We start from the raw sequence: 19,043 nt of genomic DNA on the forward strand, positions 1-19,043 counted from the left end.
ACAAGTGTAAAGGGATAAAGAATATGTACATAAAGATATATGAATGAGTGATGGTACAGAATGGCATAGGCAAGATGCAGTAGATGATATTGAGTACAGTATATACATATGAGATGAGTAATGTAGGGTAATGTAGGGTATGTAAACAAAGTGGCATAGTTTAAAGTGGCTAGAGAGTGGCTATGTTGTCATCTAACTAATCTCTCTCTATCCCCTCGGTCTTGTTGCCCCTCCACCTGCAGGTTCACCAATCACCAGTCATTCCAGGACATTGTGAATGAGCTGAATGACTATGCGGGCCAGAGAGAGCTGATAGCAGAGAACATGATGACTGGAATCTGTGTAGAACTCACCAAATACCTTCAGGACCTCAAACAAGAACGCAAAACCGTGAGAGAGAGATGGAGGGAGAGATGAGAGGGGGGGAAGGAGTGGAGTGGAGGGGAGGGAGAGGGAGGGGAGGGGGGGGAGAGAGGGGGAAGGAAGGAGAGATGGAGGGGAGGGAGGGGGGGGGGAGAGGGGGAAGGAAGGAGAGATGGAGGGAGGAGAGAGAGAGGGAGGGAGGGGAGAGAGGGAGGAGAGAGGGTGGGAGGGGAGGAGAGAGGGAGGGTAGGAGATAACATCACCGACATGTTGAACTCACTTTGATGTTGTCATCTAACTAATCTCTCTCTCTCCCCCAGTACCTGGCCGATGCCAAAAAAGCTCAACAGAACTTGGAGATCAGTTTCAAACAGCTGGAGAATGTGAGTTTCTGTGTGAGGGGAGGGGAGGGAGGGAGGGGAGAGGGAGGGGGGAGAGGGAAAGGAGAGGGAGGGGGGAGGTTTCTGTGTGAGGGGAGGGGAGGGAGAGAGGGAGGAGGGAGGGGGGAGATTGAGAGTGAATATGTTATAACCCCTATATGGTTTTGATTGGCACCCCCCCCCCCCCCCCCAAAGTTTCTGAGCAAAACAAATAAATTGGTTGAATGTTCATTGTTCGACAACACCAGGAAGTCAGCTCCAAGTGGTTTACATGGTTGTAAATGTGTTCCCCAGTATTCCCACTCCTAATAGAGAGACAGGATCATATATAAATGTATTCCCCAGTATTCCCACTCCTAATAGAGAGACAGGATCATATATAAATGTATTCCCACTCCTAATAGAGAGACAGGATCATATATAAATGTGTTCCCACTCCTAATAGAGAGACAGGATCATATATAAATGTGTTCCCGCTCCTAATAGACAGGATCATATATAAATGTGTTCCCCAGTGTTCCCACTCCTAATAGAGAGACAGGATCATATATAAATGTGTTCCCACTCCTAGTAGAGAGACAGGATCATATATAAATGTGTTCCCACTCCTAATAGAGAGACAGGATCATATATAAATGTGTTCCCACTCCTAATAGACAGGATCATATATAAATGTGTTCCCCAGTGTTCCCACTCCTAATAGAGAGACAGGATCATATATAAATGTGTTCCCACTCCTAATAGAGAGACAGGATCATATATAAATGTGTTCCCACTCCTAATAGAGAGACAGGATCATATATAAATGTATTCCCGCTCCTAATAGACAGGATCATATATAAATGTGTTCCCACTCCTAATAGAGAGACAGGATCATATATAAATGTGTTCCCACTCCTAATAGAGAGACAGGATCATATATAAATGTGTTCCCACTCCTAATAGAGAGACAGGATCATATATAAATGTGTTCCCACTCCTAATAGAGAGACAGGATCATATATAAATGTATTCCCACTCCTAATAGAGAGACAGGATCATATATAAATGTATTCCCACTCCTAATAGAGAGACAGGATCATATATAAATGTGTTCCCACTCCTAATAGAGAGACAGGATCATATTTAAATGTGTTCCCACTCCTAATAGAGAGACAGGATCATATATAAATGTATTCCCACTCCTAATAGAGAGACAGGATCATATATAAATGTATTCCCACTCCTAATAGAGAGACAGGATCATATATAAATGTATTCCCGCTCCTAATAGAGAGACAGGATCATATATAAATGTGTTCCCGCTCCTAATAGAGAGACAGGATCATATATAAATGTGTTCCCACTCCTAATAGAGAGACAGGATCATATATAAATGTGTTCCCACTCCTAATAGAGAGACAGGATCATATATAAATGTGTTCCCACTCCTAATAGAGAGACAGGATCATATATAAATGTAAGCAAGGTTTGAAATGATTGTTTTAGTCAATTTGCTCTACAAATGATTTATAAATATGTTGTGGCCCTCTGACCGTCCATCTGCTCAGGAAGTAATCGTCCTGTGGCTGAATCCAGTTGATGATCCCCGATAACCCTCACTAAACCAAGTCTCTCTGTGTGTGTGTGTGTGGTGTGCAGACTAAGAGGCGTTTTGCCAAGGAGTGGGGAGAGGCAGAGAAAGCCACACAGCAAGCGGAGAAAATTGAGAACGACACAAACGCTGTGAAAGCAGATGTTGAGAAGGTACACACACTCACAGATTAACGTTCACACCACGTCCCTGTATACCAGTTAATACAGGTGTATCCAGGTGAAGCAGCATACGTACCTATATACCAGTTAATACAGGTGTGTGTGTGTGTCCAGGTGAAGCAGCATACGTACCTGTATACCAGTTAATACAGGTGTGTGTGTGTCCTGGTGAAGCAGCATACGTACCTATATACCAGTTAATACAGGTGTGTGTGTGTGTGTGTGTCCAGGTGAAGCAGCATACGTACCTGTATACCAGTTAATACAGGTGTGTGTGTCCAGGTGAAGCAGCATACGTACCTATATACCAGTTAATACAGGTGTGTCCAGGTGAAGCAGCATACGTACCTGTATACCAGTTAATACAGGTGTGTGTGTGTCCAGGTGAAGCAGCATACGTACCTGTATACCAGTTAATACAGGTGTGTCCAGGTGAAGCAGCATACGTACCTGTATACCAGGTAATACAGGTGTGTGTGTGTGTGTGTGTCCAGGTGAAGCAGCATACGTACCTGTATACCAGTTAATACAGGTGTGTGTGTCCAGGTGAAGCAGCATACGTACCTGTATACCAGTTAATACAGGTGTGTGTCCAGGTGAAGCAGCATACGTACCTATATACCAGTTAATACAGGTGTGTGTCCAGGTGAAGCAGCATACGTACCTATATACCAGTTAATACAGGTGTGTGTCCAGGTGAAGCAGCATATGTACCTATATACCAGGTAATACTGGTGTGTGTCCAGGTGAAGCAGCATACGTACCTATATACCAGTTAATACAGGTGTGTGTCCAGGTGAAGCAGCATACGTACCTATATACCAGTTAATACAGGTGTGTGTCCAGGTGAAGCAGCATACGTACCTGTATACCAGGTAATACAGGTGTGTGTGTCCAGGTGAAGCAGCATACGTACCTATATACCAGTTAATACAGGTGTGTGTGTGTCCAGGTGAAGCAGCATACGTACCTATATACCAGTTAATACAGGTGTGTGTGTCCAGGTGAAGCAGCATACGTACCTATATACCAGTTAATACAGGTGTGTGTGTCCAGGTGAAGCAGCATACGTACCTATATACCAGTTAATACAGGTGTGTGTCCAGGTGAAGCAGCATACGTACCTATATACCAGGTAATACAGGCGTGTGTCCAGGTGAAGCAGCATACGTACCTATATACCAGTTAATACAGGTGTGTGTGTGTGTGTGTGTGTGTTCAGGTGAAGCAGCATACGTACCTATATACCAGGTAATACAGGTGTGTGTCCAGGTGAAGCAGCATGCGTACCTATATACCAGTTAATACAGGTGTGTGTGTGTGTTCAGGTGAAGCAGCATGCGTACCTATATACCAGGTAATACAGGTGTGTGTGTTCAGGTGAAGCAGCATACGTACCTATATACCAGGTAATACAGGTGTGTGTGTTCAGGTGAAGCAGCATACGTACCTGTATACCAGTTAATACAGGTGTGTTCAGGTGAAGCAGCATACGTACCTATATACCAGTTAATACAGGTGTGTGTCCAGGTGAAGCAGCATACGTACCTATATACCAGTTAATACAGGTGTGTGTGTGTGTCCAGGTGAAGCAGCATACGTACCTATATACCAGTTAATACAGGTGTGTGTGTGTCCAGGTGAAGCAGCATGCGTACCTATATACCAGTTAATACAGGTGTGTGTGTGTCCAGGTGAAGCAGCATGCGTACCTATATACCAGTTAATACAGGTGTGTGTCCAGGTGAAGCAGCATACGTACCTATATACCAGTTAATACAGGTGTGTGTCCAGGTGAAGCAGCATACGTACCTATATACCAGTTAATACAGGTGTGTGTCCAGGTGAAGCAGCATGCGTACCTATATACCAGTTAATACAGGTGTGTGTCCAGGTGAAGCAGCATACGTACCTATATACCAGTTAATACAGGTGTGTGTGTGTGTGTGTGTGTGTGTGTGTGTGTCCAGGTGAAGCAGCATACCTACCTGTATACCAGTTAATACAGGTGTGTGTGTGTGTGTCCAGGTGAAGCAGCATACGTACCTATATACCAGTTAATACAGGTGTGTGTGTGTGTGTGTGTGTGTGTGTGTCCAGGTGAAGCAGCATACGTACCTATATACCAGTTAATACAGGTGTGTGTGTGTGTGTGTGTGTGTGTCCAGGTGAAGCAGCATGCCCATGTGAAGACACACACAGCGGAGGAGTGCAGGAACGACTACGCCGCCCAGCTCCAGAAATACAACAAGGAACAGAACACCTTCTACTACACAGAGATACCGCAGCTGTTTAATGTAACACACTTTACTTACTGATTTACCTCGGAAGTTTAAACACACTTAGGTTGGAGTCGTTAAATCTTGTTTTTCAACCACTCCATGTTGGAAAAATGACTTGTGTCATGCACAAAGTAGATGTCTTAACCGACTTGACAAAACTATAGTTTGTTAACAAGAATTAACAAACTATAGTTTTGGCAAGTCGGTTAGGACATCTACTTTGTGTACGACACAAGTCATTTTTCCAACATTAGTTTACAGACAGATTATTTCACTTATAATTCACTGTATCACAATTCCAGTGGGTCAGAAGTTTACATACACTAAGTTGACTGTGCCTTTAAACAGCTTGGAAAATTTCAGAAAATGATGTCATGGCTTTAGAAGCTTCTGATAGGCTAATTGAGTCAATTGGAGGTGTACCTGTGGATGTATTTCAAGGCCTACTTTCAAACTCGGTGCCTCTTTGCTTGACATCATGTGAAAATCTAAAGAAATCAGCCAAGACCTCATAAAAACAATTGTAGACCTCCACCTCTGGTTCATCCTTGGGATGAAGGTACCAAGGTACCTGAAGGTACCACGTTAATCTGTACAAACAAACGCCATGGGACAACGCAGCCGTCATACCACTCATGAAGGAGACACATTCTGTCTCCTAGAAATGAACGTACTTTGGTGCGAAAAGTAAAAATCAATCCCAGAACAACAGCAAAGGACCTTGTGAAGGTGCTGGATGGAAACAGGTACAAAATGATCTTTATCCACAGTAAAACAAGTCCTATATCGACAGAACCTGAGAGACCGCTCAGCAAGGAAGAAGCCACTGCTCCAAAACTGCCATAAAGCCAGACTACGGTTTGCAACTGCACATGGGGACAAAGATGGTACTTTTTGGAGAAATATCCTCTGGTCTGATGAAAGGAAAATAGAACTGTTTGGCCGTAATGACCATAGTTATGTTTGGAGGAGAAAGGGGGAGGCTTGCAAGCCGAAGAACATCATCCCAACCGTGAAGCATGGGGGAGGCAGCATCATGTTGTGGGGGTGCTTTGCTGCAGGAGGGACTGGTGCACTTCAAAATAGATGGCATCATTAGGCAGGAAAACTATGTGGATATATTGAAACAACATCTCAAGACATCAGTCAGGAAGTTAAAGCTTGGTTGCAAATGGGTCTACCAAATGGACAATGACCCCAAGCATACTTCCAAAGTTGTGTCAAAATGGCTTAAGGACAACAAAGTCAAGGTATTGGATTGGCCATCACAAAGCCCTGACCTCAATCCTATAGAACATTTGTGGGCAGAACTGAAAAAGCGTGTGCGAGCAAGGAGGCCTACAAACCTGACTCAGTTACACCAGCTCTGTCAGGAGGAATGGGCCAAAATTCACCCAACTTATTGTGGGTAGCTTGTGGAAGGCTACCCGAAACATTTGACAGAAGTTAAACAATTTAAAGGCAATGCTACCAAATACGAATTGAGTGTATATGAACTTCTGACCCACTGGGAATGTGATGAAAGAAATTAAAGCTGAAATAAATCATTCTCTCTACTATTTTTCTGACATTTCATATTCTTAAAATAAAGTGGTGATCCTAACTGAACTAAGACAGGACATTTTTACTATGATTAAATGTCAGGAATTGTGAAAAACTAAGTTTAAATGTAATTGGCTTAAGGTGTATGTAAACTTCCGATTTCAACTGTATATACACACACAGTACCAGTCAAAGGTTTGGACACAAACTCATTCAAGGGTTTTTCTTAATATTGACTATTTTCTGCATTGTAGAATAATAGTGACGACATCAAAGCTCTGAAATAACACATGGAATCATGTAGGAACCAAAAAAGTTATCAAAATATATTTTATATTTGAGATTCTTCAAAGTAGCCAACCTTTGCCTTGATGACAGCTTTGCACACTCTTGGAATTCTCTCAACCAGCTTCATGAGGAATGCAACGGTCTTTAAGGTATGCTGAGCGTGTGTTGGCTGCTTTTCCTTCACTCTGCGGTCCAACTCATCCCAAACCATCTCAATTGGGTTGAGGTCGAGTGATTTGTGGAGACCAGGTCATCTGATGCGGCACTCAATCACTCTCCTTGGTCAAATAGCCCTTACACAGCCTGTGTTGGGTCATTGTCCTGTTGAAAAACAAATGATAGTACCACTAAGCGCAGAATGATGTGGTAGCCATGCTGGTTAAGTGTGCCTTTTTGAATTCTAAATAAATCACTAACAGTGTCACCAGCAAAGCACCCCATCACACCTCCTCCTCCATGCTTCACGGTGGGAACCACACATGTAGAGATCATCCGTTCACCTACTCTGTGTCTCACAAATGCACAGCGGTTGGAAACAACATCTCAAATTTAGACTCATCAGACCAGAGGACAGATTTCCACTGGTCTAATGTCCATTGTTTGTGTTTCTTGGCCAAAGCAAGTCTCTTCTTCTTATTGGTGTCCTTCAGTAGTGGTTTCTTTGCAGCAATTTGACCATGAAGGTCTGATTCACACAGTCTCCTCTGAACAGTTGATGTTGAGATGTGTCTGTTACTTGAACTCTGAAGCATTTATTTGGGCTGCAATAACTGAGGCTGGTAACTCTAATGAACTTATCCTCTGCAGCAGAGGTAACTCTGGGTCTTCCTTTCCTGTGGTCCTCATGAGAGCCAGTTTCATCATAGCTCTTGATGGTTTTTGTGACTGGACTTGAAGAAACTTTCAAAGTTCTTGACATTTTCCAGATTGACTGACCTTTATGTCTTAAAGTAACGATAGGCTGTCGTTTCTCTTTGCTTATTTGAGCTGTTCTTGCCATTTATATGGACTTGGTCTTTTACCAAATCTTCTGTATACCACCCCTACCTTGTCACAACAGAACTGATTGTCTCAAACGCATCAAGAAGGAAAGAAATTCCACAAATTAACTTCTAACAAGGCACACCTGTTAATTTAAATGCATTCCAGGTGACTACCTCATGAAGCTGGTTGAGAGAATGCCAAGAGTGTGTAAAGCTGTCATCAAGGCAAAGGGTGGCTACTTTGAAGAATCTCAAATATAAACAGAAAATAGTAAAAAATAAAGAAACCCTGAAATGTCCTGTTGACTGGTACTGTAGTGTGTGTGTGTGTGTGTGAGATCAATGTGACTGGTACTGTAGTGTGTGTGGTGTGTGTGTGTGTGTGTGGTGTGTGTGTGGATGGGTTTAACTATACTTGTGGGGACCAGAAGTCTCTACTAGAATAGTAAACAAACAAACATTAGATCCAACTGGGGACATTTTGTTAGTCTAGGGCATGGGTGGCAAACTCTGGCCCGTGGGCCAAATTTGGCCCGCGGGGTAATTTATATTTGGCCCGCGAGACAATACCAAATTACTACTAGAGCTGGCCCGCCGGTATTATACAGCGCATTCACCACTAATACTACGAATCCCATAATGCTCTGCTGTTTTCGCGCGCCAATCAGGACAGGACCCAGAAACGCTCTCTCCTCTGTGACAGTAGTCATAGCAACATAGACGCTACAACTGTCAGCGAGCTAACCCTTCTCAAAAATGGCAAAAAGAAAGGCAGAAAACAGGAGCTTTCTGGACAAGTGGGAGGCAGAATATCTGTTTACATATGTAAAAGACAAACCTGTTTGTCTTGTTTGTGGAGTCAACGTGGCTGTAAGTAAGGAGTACAACATTAGACGACACTATGAAACGAAACACCATGACAAATACAAGGACCTGGACATGACTCAAAGGAGCCAGAAAGTAGAGGAGATGAAAATAAGTTTGGTTTCACAACAGAATATGTTTAAAAAAGCCACATCACAAAGCGAGGCTGCTGTAAAGGCTAGTTATATAGTGGCAGCAGAGATCGCAAAATCAGCCCGGCCCTTTAATGAGGGAGAGTTCATGAAAAAGTGCATGATGAAGGTTTGTGACCTCGTATGCCCAGAGAAAAAACAAGCATTTTCAAACGTGAGCCTGAGCAGGAACACAGTAGCTGATCGCACATGTGATCTTGCCACCAATCTGTATGACCAGCTGATGGAAAAGGGAAAAGATTTTGTTGCGTTCTCCCTCGCTGTGGATGACAGCTGCGACGCATCTGATACTGCTCAGCTGTCAGTCTTCATCCGTGGAGTGGACTCAAATCTGTGTGTTACGGAGGAGCTATTAGGATTCAAATCAATGCATGGCACAACCACAGGAAAGGAAATCTTTGAGGAGGTTTCCAAATGTGTAACTGAAATAAAGCTGCCGTGGGATAAACTCGTTGGATTAACGACAGATGGTGCGCCAGCGATGTGCGGTAAAAAGAGTGGACTGGTGGGCATGGTTCGGGAGAAGATGCGGGAAGAGAACTGTGCAGGTGAGCTAACTGTTTACCACTGCATCATACATCAGGAAGCACTGTGTGCCAAAGCCCTAAAGATGGAACATGTTATGACCACAGTAACACAGGTAGTTAACTTTATAAGAGCCAAAGGTCTAAATCACCGCCAGTTTAAATCTTTTCTGGAGGAGTGTGGTTCGGAATACGCAGACGTGCCGTATCACACAGAGGTGAGATGGCTAAGCAGAGGAAAAGTACTGAACAGATGTTTCGTGAGGAAATATGTCAATTCCTGGAAACCAAAGGGAAGGATACAGCAGAGCTCCGGGAGCAAAAGTTCCTGTGTGAGCTGGCCTTTCTCTGTGACATCTCGAGCCATCTCGATGCGCTGAACCTGCAGCTTCAGGGGCGGGGGCGCATCATCACAGACATGTACGCTGCAGTGAGGGCCTTCAAAACTAAACTGTGCCTGTGGGAGAATCAGATGCTGCATTGAAACCCTTGCCATTTTCCCTGCTGCCAATCCATAAAAGTGCAGATCTCTACCGCCGTGTTCCCATGCGCACAGTTTGCTGAAAAACTCAGTGTTCTCGCCGCTGAGTTTAGCCGGCGATTTGCCGACTTCGATGCCCATAAATGCAAGTTTGAACTGCTTAGTAATCCCTTCGCAGTTGATGTGGAAAATGCACCAACCAACATCCAAATGGAGCTGATTGAACTCCAGTGCAACGACACGCTGAAGTCAAAGTATGATGCTGTGGGCGCCGCACAGTTTCCACGGTTCATCCCTGACACAATGCCTCAGCTCCGCACCCAAGCTGCTCAGATGCTCTCCATGTTCGGCAGCACTTATCTATGCGAGCAACCTTTCTCCTCGATGAAGATGACCAAAACAACTCACAGGAGACGTCTGACTGATGAACATCTTTGCTCGATACTGAGGATTTCTTCAGCTCAGAGCTTGAGCCCAGACATTGATGAACTAGCATCCAAGAAGAGATGCCAGGTATCTGGCTTGGGCACATCAGATTAGACCAGTGTGCAATAATTAACGTTTTCTTTATGCACTTTTTCTTGCTACAAGGCATGGGCTTGAATGGTTGATTGATTTATTATCATTTTATTTGTCAAATTATTAGCCAGTGGGAAAAGTTTATTTTGGTATTTAAATCAGAAGGCTGCAAATAGAAAAGAGGCATACAATTTTTATTGAAATTTTATTTATTTAATAAATGAATGCCATTGATGTGTTTTTTTCATTTGAAATTCGATTTTGCATGTCTCCACTATTAAATTATATATTGTATGGTAATAAGCGATGCTTGTTCCATATTCAATGTTAAAGCAAAACTTGTTTGGGTCCATATTAAAAGGTTAATTTGTTCAATGTTGGCCCGTGACTTTGTTCAGGTTTTACGTTTTGGCCCACTGGGTATTTGAGTTTGACACCCCTGGTCTAGGGGTTTAGGGTTAAGGTTGGAATTAGGGTTAGGCGCTAGGGTTTAAGGATAGGTTTAGTTTAGGGGTTAGCGAAAATATAATTTTGAATGGGACTGAATTTTGTGTCCCCTCAAGGTCAGTTATACAGGACAGTTTTTTGTGTGTGTGTATATAATATGTGTGTGTGTATATAATGTGTGTGTGTGTGTGTGTGTGTGTGTAGAAGCTGCAGGATATGGATGAGCGGCGTATCAGGTGCTTGGCAGAGGGCTACAGTCAGTTTGCTGAGGTAGAGAAGAAGGTTTTACCCATCATCACTAAATGTCTGGACGGGATCAGTATGGCAGGGCAGAACACCAACGGCAAACAGGTGAGAACACACACACATCAACACACACCCCAACACACACACACCAACACACACACACACACCAACACACACCCCAACACACACACACACACAGGTGCTAACACACACGGACGCAAACATGCTTTAAAAACACACACACACACACACACACACAGGTGCTAACACACATCGACGCAAGCATGCATACACACACAACAACACACACACACACACACCAACACACACACCAACACACACCCCAACACACACACACACACACAGGTGCTAACACACACCGACGCAAGCATGCATACACACACAACAACACACACAACAACAACACACACACTCTCACTTGCCATGTCCTGTGTGTCTTCAGGACTCCTTGCGGTTTATAGAACAACACAAGTCAGGTTTTGAGCGACCGGCTGAAGTGGACTTTGAAGACTACAGCCAAGGTATCAAACCAGCCTCCTCAGACGCCAACCTCAACCAACCTAAAATACGCACTAAACTGTGGCCCTTCAGTCACAAGAAAACCAAGGTATGTACCCTTCACACTACACCCTACACACTAACCTACGTCAGACACCAGCCTCAACCAACCTAAAATACGCACTAAACTGTGGCCCTTCAGCCACAAGAACAAGGTATATACTAGCACCCTGAACACTACACCCTAGCCCTAGTATATACCAGCACCCTGAACACTACACCCTAGCCCTAGTATATACCAGCACCCTGAACACTACACCCTAGCCCTAGTATATACTAGCACCCTGAACACTACACCCTAGCCCTAGTATATACCAGCACCCTGAACACTACACCCTAGCCCTAGTAAATACTAGCACCCTGAACACTACACCCTAGCCCTAGTATATACTAGCACCCTGAACACTACACCCTAGCCCTAGTATATACTAGCACCCTGAACACTACACCCTAGCCCTAGTATATACCAGCACCCTGAACACTACACCCTAGCCCTAGTATATACTAGCACCCTGAACACTACACCCTAGCCCTAGTATATACTAGCACCCTGAACACTACACCCTAGCCCTAGTATATACCAGCACCCTGAACACTACACCCTAGCCCTAGTATATGCTAGCACCCTGAACACTACACCCTAGCCCTAGTATATACTAGCACCCTGAACACTACACCCTACGGTGTCTTACTGGGGGACGGCCTCTTCTCGGTCTTACTGGGGGACAGCCTCTTCTCGGTCTTACTGGGGGACTGTCTCTTCTCTGCCTTACTGGGGGACGGTCTCTTCTCTGCCTTACTGGGGGACGGTCTCTTCTCGGTCTTACTGGGGGACGGTCTCTTCTCGGTCTTACTGGGGGACGGTCTCTTCTCGGTCTTACTGGGGGACGGTCTCTTCTCGGTCTTACTGGGGGACGGTCTCTTCTCGGTCTTACTGGGGGACGGTCTCTTCTCGGTCTTACTGGGGGACGGTCTCTTCTCGGTCTTACTGGGGGACGGTCTCTTCTCGGTCTTACTGGGGGACGGTCTCTTCTCGGTCTTACTGGGGGACGGTCTCTTCTCGGTCTTACTGGGGGACGGTCTCTTCTCTGCCTTACTGGGGGACGGTCTCTTCTCTGCCTTACTGGGGGACGGTCTCTTCTCTGCCTTGCCGGGGACGGTCTCTTCTCTGCCTTACCGGGGGACGGTCTCTTCTCTGCCTTACCGGGGACGGTCTCTTCTCGGCCTTACCGGGGGACGGTCTCTTCTCGGCCTTACCGGGGGACGGTCTCTTCTCGGCCTTACCGGGGGACGGTCTCTTCTCGGCCTTACCGGGGGACGGTCTCTTCTCGGCCTTACCGGGGGACGGTCTCTTCTCGGCCTTACCGGGGGACGGTCTCTTCTCTGCCTTACCGGGGGACGGTCTCTTCTCGGCCTTACCGGGGGACGGTCTCTTCTCGGCCTTACGGGGGGACGGTCTCTTCTCGGTTTTACGGGGGACGGTCTCTTCTCGGTCTTACTGGGGGATGGTCTTACGGGGGGACGGTCTCTTCTCGGTCTTACGGGGGGACGGTCTCTTCTCGGCCTTACCGGGGGACGGTCTCTTCTCTGCCTTACCGGGGGACGGTCTCTTCTCGGCCTTACCGGGGGACGGTCTCTTCTCGGCCTTACCGGGGGACGGTCTCTTCTCGGCCTTACCGGGAGACGGTCTCTTCTCGGTCTTACGGGGGGACGGTCTCTTCTCGGTTTTACGGGGGGACGGTCTCTTCTCGGTCTTACTGGGGGATGGTCTTACGGGGGGACGGTCTCTTCTCGGTCTTACGGGGGGATGGTCTCTTCTCGGTCTTACTGGGGGACGGTCTCTTCTCGGTCTTACGGGGGGACGGTCTACTGGGTAGACATTTTTGTTATTATTATAACGTTTCGGCCCCTCGACCATCTGCTCAGACGACCGGCCCACGGATGAATCTTGCACCCTACACTACCCCACTCCAAAGCGTGCACTAAGCTCTGTCACTTGAGAAAGAGGAGCCAGGTACAATAGACCAGGGGTCGACCAGCCTTTCCCTCCCATCCTCCACCCATATCTCTTCTCTTTCGTCTCCCTCCTGTCCTCTACCCATCTCTCTTCTCTTTCGTCTCCCTCCTGTCCTCTACCCATCTCTCTTCTCTTTCGTCTTCCTCCTGTCCTCTACACATCTCTCTTCTTTCGTCTCCCTCCTGTCCTCTACCCATCTCTCTTCTCTTTCGTCTCCCTCCTGTCCTCTACCCATCTCTCTTCTCTTTCGTCTCCCTCCTGTCCTCTACCCATCTCTCTTCTCTTTCGTCTCCCTCCTGTCCTCTACCCATCTCTCTTCTCTTTCGTCTCCCTCCTGTCCTCTACCCATCTCTCTTCTCTTCCTCTGTCATTGGGCTACAGCATTCTGTTCATCCTTCATCTCTATCATTGGAAAAGCCTGGTCAGGGGCATGGATAGTTCTTAGTGTTGGGTAATCAGACCCCCCTCTATACACCGGCACATTCCACACCTCTCTGCTCCCCTCTATAGGATAGTTCTTAGTGTTGGGTAATCAGACCCCCCTCTATACACAGGCACATTCCACACCTCTCGGCTGCCCTCTATAGGATAGTTCTTAGTGTTGGGTAATCAGACCCCCCTCTATACACAGGCACATTCCACACCTCTCGGCTGCCCTCTATAGGATAGTTCTTAGTGTTGGGTAATCAGACCCCCCTCTATACACAGGCACATTCCACACCTCTCGGCTGCCCTCTATAGGATAGTTCTTAGTGTTGGGTAATCAGACCCCCCTCTATACACAGGCACATTCCACACCTCTCGGCTGCCCTCTATAGGATAGTTCTTAGTGTTGGGTAATCAGACCCCCCTCTATACACAGGCACATTCCACACCTCTCGGCTCCCCTCTTACACCTGAGGGGCCAATTCTAGCGATGTCTCTTTCTCTCTCAATTCAAAGAGCTCTCTCTCTGTGTGTGTGTGTAATGTCTCTACATAGTGTTTCTTCAGGGTATTTTCTTCTCTTTTCTCATAGCCTTAATCCTCTTTGTTTTTCTTTATGGTGTCTCTCTCTCCTTCTCCAGTGGTTTTCTCCTTTCCCACCTTGTCTTCCTCCTTTTCCTCGTCCTTCCCTCCCCAGTTCTCACACCCCTCTCTCTGCCCCCTTCCCTTAACCCTTTCCCCCTCTCTAAGCTGGGTCACACCCCTCTAGCTCTGCCCCCTCCCCTTAACCCTTTCCCCTCTCTAAGCTGGGTCACACCCCTCTATCTCTGCCCCTCCCCTTAACCCTTTCCCCCTCTCTAAGCTGGGTCACGCCCCTCTCTCTTTCTGCCTGAGAGAGTTTAACCGTTCTGTCAAACCTCGCCTTGCTACCTTCAGGGCTCTGCACAGACCGGTGAGTCTCCCTAGATCTGAGGACAGTTTGGTGTTTCCCCTCCTAATGGATCAGGTTAGGATTGTAGGAGGGTATCTGGTCCTAGATCAGTGGTTAGATTAGTATCTAATGGATCTGGTTAGGATTATGGGAGGAAAACTGGTCCCCGATCAGTGTATTGGGTAACCAGCATACTCAGGTGAGTCACAGGGGTCCAAGGTTCCAACAACAGGGACTGATTGGCTAGATCAGGGCTGCTCAATTCCGTTCCTGGAGGGCCCAAACACTTCTTGTTTTTGTTTTTACCTGGTACTTAATTACACTCACCTGGTGTCCAAGGTCTGAATTAGTCCCTAATTAGGAGGAGGGGATGAAAACCAGAAGTGTTTGGGCCCTCCAGGACCAGGATTGGATAGCCCTGGGCTAGATGGACAGGTAAGCCCAATGCTGATTGGTGGATGAGGACATTTTGTTGTATTGTGACAAACGTGTGTATTGTGTGTTTCTGTTTATCTATGTGTGTGTGTGTGTGTCTCACGATGAGTGTCCATCCTTCTCAAGTTCCAGAGGATAAATGCTGACAAGCACATGGTAACACTTCCTATGGTTACGGTTTAGAACAGGGTTCCTATGGTTACGGTTAGATGTAACCCAGGCCTCCACCTCCACAGTACTGACTGGTGTTCTTCTCTCCCTTGTAGTTAACATGGTAACACTTCCTATGGTTACAGTTTAGAACAGGGTTTCTATGGTTACGGTTTAGATCAGGGTTTCTATGGTTACGGTTAGATGTTATCCAGTCAGTACTCTGGAGGTGTTGAGAGGACAAAGATAACAACTAGCAGTACTGTGGACCTCAACGTCTGGGGTGCGTCCCAATAATATCTCCTGTCTCCTGAAGTGTGCACTTGTTCACTACATCTCACAAATGTTAAAGCGTTAGATTGGTGGAGACGTGGGCTAGTTATTACAGTGTTAGATTGGTGGAGACGTGGGCTAGTTATTACAGCGTTAGATTGGGGGAGACGTGGGCTAGTTATTACAGTGTTAGATTGGGGGAGACGTGGGCTAGTTATTACAGTGTTAGATTGGGGGAGACGTGGGCTAGTTATTACAGTGTTAGATTGGGGGAGACGTGGGCTAGTTATTACAGTGTTAGATTGGGGGAGACGTGGGCTAGTTATTACAGCGTTAGATTGGGGGAGACGTGGGCTAGTTATTACAGCCTTAGATTGGGGGAGACGTGGGCTAGTTATTACAGCCTTAGATTGGGGGAGACGTGGGCTAGTTATTACAGTGTTAGATTGGGGGAGACGTGGGCTAGTTATTACAGTGTTAGATTGGGGGAGACGTGGGCTAGTTATTACAGTGTTAGATTGGAGGAGACGTGGGCTAGTTATTACAGTGTTAGATTGGGGGAGACGTGGGGGAGACGTGGGCTAGTTATTACAGCGTTAGATTGGGGGAGACGTGGGCTAGTTATTACAGCGTTAGATTGGGGGAGACGTGGGCTAGTTATTACAGTGTTAGATTGGGGGAGACGTGGGGGAGACGTGGGCTAGTTATTACAGTGTTAGATTGGGGGGAGACGTGGGGGAGACGTGGGCTAGTTATTACAGCGTTAGATTGGGGGAGACGTGGGGGAGACGTGGGCTAGTTATTACAGCGTTAGATTGGGGGAGACGTGGGGGAGACGTGGGCTAGTTATTACAGCGTTAGATTGGGGGAGACGTGGGCTAGTTATTACAGCGTTAGATTGGGGGAGACGCGGGCTAGTTATTACAGCGTTAGATTAGGGGAGACGTGGGCTAGTTATTACAGCGTTAGATTGGGGGAGACGTGGGCTAGTTATTACAGCGTTAGATTGGGGGAGACGTGGGCTAGTTATTACAGCGTTAGATTGGGGGAGACGTAGGCTAGTTATTACAGCGTTAGATTGGGGGAGACGTGGGCTAGTTATTACAGCGTTAGATTGGGGGAGACGTAGGCTAGTTATTACAGCGTTAGATTGGGGGAGACGTGGGCTAGTTATTACAGTGTTAGATTGGGGGAGACGTGGGGCTAGTTATTACAGTGTTAGATTGGGGGAGACGTGGGCTAGTTATTACAGCGTTAGATTGGACGAGACGTGGGCTAGTTATTACAGTGTTAGATTGGGGGAGACGTGGGGGAGACGTGGGCTAGTTATTACAGCGTTAGATTGGGGGAGACGTGGGCTAGTTATTACAGCGTTAGATTGGGGGAGACGTGGGGGAGACGTGGGCTAGTTATTACAGCGTTAGATTGGGGGAGACGTGGGGGAGACGTGGGCTAGTTATTACAGCGTTAGAATGGGGGAGACGTGGGGGAGACGTGGGCTAGTTATTACAGCGTTAGATTGGGGGAGACGTGGGCTAGTTATTACAGCGTTAGATTGGGGGAGACGTGGGCTAGTTATTACAGCGTTAGATTGGGGGAGACGTGGGCTAGTTATTACAGTGTTAGATTGGGGGAGACGTGGGCTAGTTATTACAGCGTTAGATTGGGGGAGACGTGGGCTAGTTATTACAGCGTTAGATTGGGGGAGACGTGGGCTAGTTATTACAGCGTTAGATTGGGGGAGACGTGGGCTAGTTATTACAGCGTTAGATTGGGGGAGACGTGGGCTAGTTATTACAGCGTTAGATTGGGGGAGACGTGGGCTAGTTATTACAGCGTTAGATTGGGGGAGACGTGGGCTAGTTATTACAGCGTTAGATTGGGGGAGACGTGGGCTAGTTATTACAGCGTTAGATTGGGGGAGACGTGGGCTAGTTATTACAGCGTTAGATTGGGGGAGACGTGGGCTAGTTATTACAGCGTTAGATTGGGGGAGACGTGGGGGAGACGTGGGCTAGTTATTACAGCGTTAGATTGGGGGAGACGTGGACTAGTTATTACAGTGTTAGATTGGGGGAGACGTGGGCTAGTTATTACAGCGTTAGATTGGGGGAGACGTGGGCTAGTTATTACAGCGTTAGATTGGGGGAGACGTGGGCTAGTTATTACAGCGTTAGATTGGGGGAGACGTGGGCTAGTTATTACAGCGTTAGATTGGGGGAGACGTGGGCTAGTTATTACAGTGTTAGATTGGGGGAGACGTGGGCTAGTTATTACAGCGTTAGATTGGGGGAGACGTGGGCTAGTTATTACAGCGTTAGATTGGGGGAGACGTGGGCTAGTTATTACAGTGTTAGATTGGGGGAGACGTGGGCTAGTTATTACAGCGTTAGATTGGGGGAGACGTGGGGGAGACGTGGGCTAGTTATTACAGCGTTAGATTGGGGGAGACGTGGGCTAGTTTTTACAGTGTTAGATTGGGGGAGACGTGGGCTAGTTATTACAGCGTTAGATTGGGGGAGACGTAGGCTAGTTATTACAGCGTTAGATTGAGGGAGACGTGGGCTAGTTATTACAGCGTTAGATTGGTGGAGACGTGGGGGAGACGTGGGCTAGTTATTACAGTGTTAGATTGGGGGAGACGTGGGCTAGTTATTACAGCGTTAGATTGGGGGAGACGTGGGCTAGTTATTACAGCGTTAGATTGGGGGAGACGTGGGGGAGACGTGGGCTAGTTATTACAGCGTTAGATTGGGGGAGACGTGGGCTAGTTATTACAGCGTTAGATTGGGGGAGACGTGGGCTAGTTATTACAGCGTTAGATTGGGGGAGACGTGGGCTAGTTATTACAGCGTTAGATTGGGGGAGACGTGGGCTAGTTATTACAGCGTTAGATTGGGGGAGACGTGGGCTAGTTATTACAGTGTTAGATTGGGGGAGACGTGGGCTAGTTATTACAGCGTTAGATTGGGGGAGACGTAGGCTAGTTATTACAGTGTTAGATTGGAGGAGACGTGGGCTAGTTATTACAGCGTTAGATTGGGGGAGACGTGGGCTAGTTATTACAGCGTTAGATTGGGGGAGACGTGGGCTAGTTATTACAGTGTTAGATTGGGGGAGACGTGGGCTAGTTATTACAGCGTTAGATTGGGGGAGACGTGGGCTAGTTATTACAGCGTTAGATTGGGGGAGACGTGGGCTAGTTATTACAGTGTTAGATTGGGGGAGACGTGGGCTAGTTATTACAGCGTTAGATTGGGGGAGACGTGGGGGAGACGTGGGCTAGTTATTACAGCGTTAGATTGGGGGAGACGTGGGCTAGTTTTTACAGTGTTAGATTGGGGGAGACGTGGGCTAGTTATTACAGCGTTAGATTGGGGGAGACGTAGGCTAGTTATTACAGCGTT

General features: G+C 46.8%; 1 pseudogene; it reads left to right on the plus strand.

The window, feature by feature from the left end:
• The window catches only part of LOC109885429 (cdc42-interacting protein 4 homolog), a 39,243-nt pseudogene that overhangs the window by 8,633 nt on the left and 11,567 nt on the right, over positions 1-19,043 (plus strand).

The sequence above is a fragment of the Oncorhynchus kisutch genome, unplaced genomic scaffold, assembly GCF_002021735.2.
Source record: "Oncorhynchus kisutch isolate 150728-3 unplaced genomic scaffold, Okis_V2 scaffold835, whole genome shotgun sequence".
NCBI classification, from domain to species: domain Eukaryota; kingdom Metazoa; phylum Chordata; class Actinopteri; order Salmoniformes; family Salmonidae; genus Oncorhynchus; species Oncorhynchus kisutch.